Here is a 4,707-nt window from a genome sequence, read left to right as displayed (position 1 = left end):
CTGCACTCTGCGCTCTGAAGTGCACACCTCCCTTCTTCCACCCATGTCGGTGACTGGCATCGGCCAGTTGTCAGGCCTGGAGGTTCTGGAGGAACACCCCCAACTAGTTTCTCTGTTCAACACTAGGTTCCTTCCACCTTTGGAAGACTCCAGGATTGGTGTCTTCACACAAATGGCAAAGCAAGAAAGCTAGCTGTGTCACCATCCATCTCATCCTCATCCTCGCAGGTTCTAGAGTGACTTCTGAGGAGCGGATGGACTCCGGGTGTGCTGACAGAGAAAGCCTCTCATGGCCAGGACTGAAGTTTCATAGCAGAGATCCCATTTCTGAGTCTCAGCCTCACAAACTTGCTTGTTGCCAATAAAGCCGAACCTGTCCGATTAGGTCTCCCAACAGCCAGAAGAAACACCAGGTGGACCCACACACTTCTGTGAGACCCCAGGTAGGGAGAGGGTCCCAGAGGGTGAGAGAAATCGGGGAAGACATGTGTTGGCCCTCTTTAGGTGGATTAGGAGAGCAAGGTAGTTTGGTAGAGTTGTATTTTTCCACTGGGACAAGAAATTAATTTGAAAGGGTTCTGGGGTTCTGGGGGGTTGTTATATTAAATTGCATGGGTGATAGCAAATTTGATTAACTTAATTCATTAAATAGTTATCATATGGTTCACGTTAGAAGCTAGGCTTATATATTATTGTGTGGTGCACATATCAGAAGCCTTTTTAGTGAGTCTGGTTAGATGATAGGAGTATAATTTGGGATGCAAATTCCACCAGGAGTGACTTTGCCTTGCGTGCAATGTGGCCTTGGGAAAAGCTAATTGAAATAATACCCAGATCCACTTTTAAATAAAAGCAATTTAAATAAAATAAAAAAACCCTCAGTAATCTACTTTTCTTTAAGCAAGTACCAGATTGCCTCATGACTGCCATGGTCTTCGGAGGACAATCAAGCTGACCTTGTCACCCAGACCTGACCTGGCTTCCCTCCTTCGTTTCTCTTCTCGCGATACCAGGGGAACCCTGGACACTCCCTCAGGTTAGCAGTGACCTAATGTGGCTCGTTGTCCCACTCCCAGGTAGAACCATGACCAAGCCTCTTGGAAATCGTCCTCCTTGCTGCCTAACCCAGTGCTTCCCACAAATGTGCCCTGTGGCTTGGACTTGCTGTGTGTTGACTCAATCCTGGTCAAAAATAAATAAATAAATAAATAAATAAATAAATAAATAAATAAATCTGAGGTCTAAAACTGGCGGTAAGAACATTAGAATGACCAGTTTCTTTAGGAATTGAACAATTAGGCTGTGAAATGCTCTTGTCCTGTGCTGAGTGGTAGTGTTTTCCTAATAGTCTCAAAGTTTTTATTTGTACAAATTGATTAGACTCCTAACTCAAATTCCTTTTCTGGTCAAATTTGGTGATTTACATTTTATTGGGGTTGTATTCATTTTACCAAGATTTAAATTTTGAATTAATGAAGGCTCACCATTTTGACTTAATTTTCAATGGAAGTTCCTTCCATTTATTCATACTCATTTAACTCTTCTCTTGTTTTTTCCTTCTTTATTGGACATACTGTTGAAATTCTACTGTGTTCAAATTCACTCCCACCCCACCAAAACCCAGGTCATGTATTTTTTTGCTTTCCAATTTTTCCCAGTATTTTTGTTTCTATATTGTTAATTCTGCCTTCTGAATTTTTCCCGAACTTGCTTGTTGATCGACTCTGCTCATTAATTGAAATGTAACTTTGCACAGTGAAGGGCGTGTAAGTACGCAGCTTCTGACGTGGCACTCGTTCTTGGTGACCTTTAGGTTGCGGTGTCCCCCTGGCTTGAGGTTCAGCGTAAGTCAAGCTCCTGTGTTCTATAATGGCGCTTCTCTAGACTCAGTGCGCCTGCAGATGACCCAGTTGTTAATGCTGATTCAGCAGGTCAGGGACTAGGACTCCTGTCTATAGCAAACTCCCACAGGATACGGGAGCTGCTGGTCTGTGGCTCATACTTCTGAGTTGCAAATTTCTGTAAGATAAAATTTGTAAGTCAGCTTCCTATTCCTTTTAAATGATTGTTTCAATTTATTCCTATATGTTTTAAATGATTGTTTCTGATGGAACAAGGACTTAAGCCTCAGCCATTTTAGGTTTCTTGTTATTCCTGCCTTTTTCAAGAGATTGTTTTGTCCCCATCCCGCCCCCTGCATTCTTCAGTGGGTTTGGAAGCCAGAGGGCCAACGGGAAGAACCAGTATGGAGAAGATCATCACTGCCTATTGCCTCCCCACCCTCCCCACCCCTCCCCTTAGGCCACCTAAGGTATTAACCCAGCCCCTGACCTCTAGGCTTCTGCCATGTGTTTGCTCTGTGAGCATGATGGTAGTTGGTCAACCTCTGCAGATTTATTTTCTCTGAATAAATTCGGTCTGCCTGTGAGTTCATATTCTGTCTCCTCTCTGCCTCTTTTCCTAACATTTTGGTGCCCTGTGTGAGGAAGCACCAATGTGCACTCTTTTCCTAACAGTTTTAACTTCATTTGAGTGACAGAGTAGAGACAGACGGATGTAATCTCCCATTGGCTGGTTCATATCCAAATGTGCTGGTGCCCACAGCCAGGAGCTGAGAACTCAACACTGATCTCCATGTGGGTGGCAGGAGCATCCCAGCTGCCTCCTAGGGCACTTGAAGCAGAGAGCTGGATTCAGGAGGCGGAGCCAGGCTTGACCCAAACACATTAATACGGAATGTGGGTGTCTTTGCGGGTGACTTAACCAGTGGGCCAAATGCCAGTCTCTTCGTATCTTTCTATAAGATATTCCTGTATCTAGTTTTTTTATTGGCTTAGCTGTCATTTGTAAATACAAGATTCTCAGGTAAGACGAAATATATCCTTAGTACATGGTATACATAGCAGACATTTAATAAATATTTGTTGCATTGGATCAGGCCATGAGTTTTCCTGAGTTCAAGTTTTCTAAATTTAGGATTTGTCATATTCCCTAGCTTTGATATACAGTATTTATTAATAATTTGAAATATTATTAATATTTTTCAGTATGCAGTGTTTAATTTTCTCTGTGACTTAAGAGTCTGGAGGACAGACTTTTAAAAAAATTTCAAGTCATTGGGGATATTTGCACATGTCTGTTTTTATTTTGTTTATTTCTAGGTTTATTATTCCTGGGCAGGAAATGGTAAATTTATTATTTCTGTGGTTTAGAATTTTTTAGGGATCTTAATTAAAATTCTGTCTCTCACTGTGGGTGGAAAGCCTACTTCCCCATTTGCAGACTATCTGGAGGGGAGAGCTCTGTTGCCCGCCAATGCTGCAGCTCCCTGTTCGTGCACGCCTGCTTTTCGCCACGTCTGGGTTACTGGCGACCCAGTGTTAGCTTCAGATGACGTGTCCTGTCTGTCCTGGAGCTGCAGTTTTGCACTAGTGACATTCTACTTTGAAAGTGGCAGGGTTGTTTTCAGCCGCCCCACGTTCATTCTGACCAGGAAATTCAGGGCAACAGTGGAGGAACAAAGGAGAAGCAACGGAAATCTCCCAGAAATCAGACAAGAACTCCCAGGAGCTAAGTGCAGTGCCTCCGTCCCCAACGCCAGACAAAGCCACAGTGACCGTGTCCGCGCACAGGCGGGGCGTCCGAGTGACCTGGCAGAGCTGGGTCCCCACAGCGGGGTGCTCCGCTGAGGACTTGCTCCCCAATGCAAGCAAACTGCATAAGCCTCGAAGGGTGGGGGCGGGGGTAGGCCTTTCATTTCCGGTCCCCACTGTGCACAGTTCTGAGGAGGAACTGCGAGGCACAGCATGAGTTTTGTGGACATTGTGAGCCCCCTGAATCCCACTGTGGCACACTGGGCCGAGCTGACCTTGGGACACTCAACCCCATGTGGGAGTGCTGTTTCCAGTCCTGGCTCTGCCACTTTGGCTTCTGATCCAGCTCCCTGCTAAGGTGCCCGGGAGGCAGCCGTCACTGCTAAAGTGCCTGGGCCCCTGCCACCCTTGGGAGACCCAGATGGAGATGGAGTTCTGGGCTCCTGGCTCTGGCCTGGCCCAGTCCAGGTGTGGGCATTTGGGGCGTGAATTCATGGATGGAAAAATCTGTGTCTTCCCTTTGCCTTTCAAGTACACGGGAATCAATAAGCGCTGAAAAAGTCATTTCTCACGAGTAAGAATCTGGTGGACTTTGGCCAGATTCTAGTCCAGTCATTCAGCAATTAACCTGCCTGGAGACTGCAAGGGCAACACGTGTGTCAACACCCCTACCTTAGCGCCACGGGATCAGAGACAAAGTGGGCAAAGTTTAGTGAGGCCGGCCAGCGGGGCCGGGGTCTGCGGGCCCTCAGACCCAGGTGGAATGTCCTTCACAGGCAGGCTGCCAGCCGTGGCTGGAAATCCCGTCTCCAGACCCACTGGCGTCTCCCCCGCTGATAGCTTCCTGTGCTGCCTGTGGGACCTTGCAGACTGAAATCACACCCAGGGGGTGCACCCTCACCCAGAGCGGGCAGGGGAAGGGGCTGGCCCCTGGGGAGAGCTGCACCGGCTCCCGGAGACCCTGGCTGTCTTGTGGGACCTTGTGGCTTTAAATCACACCTCCAGGTGGGTGCACCCTCACCCAGAGCGGGCAGCCGATAGGGCTGAGCCTGTAAGGGGGGACCCCCACCCCCACCCCCAGGAGCCCCAGGCCACTCAACATACCCAACTGAAA

The sequence above is a fragment of the Oryctolagus cuniculus genome, chromosome 6 (assembly GCF_051225735.1).
Source record: "Oryctolagus cuniculus isolate XC-2025 breed Fujian yellow rabbit chromosome 6, ASM5122573v1, whole genome shotgun sequence".
Classification (NCBI taxonomy): domain Eukaryota; kingdom Metazoa; phylum Chordata; class Mammalia; order Lagomorpha; family Leporidae; genus Oryctolagus; species Oryctolagus cuniculus.
Note: the sequence above shows the minus strand (reverse complement) of the source record.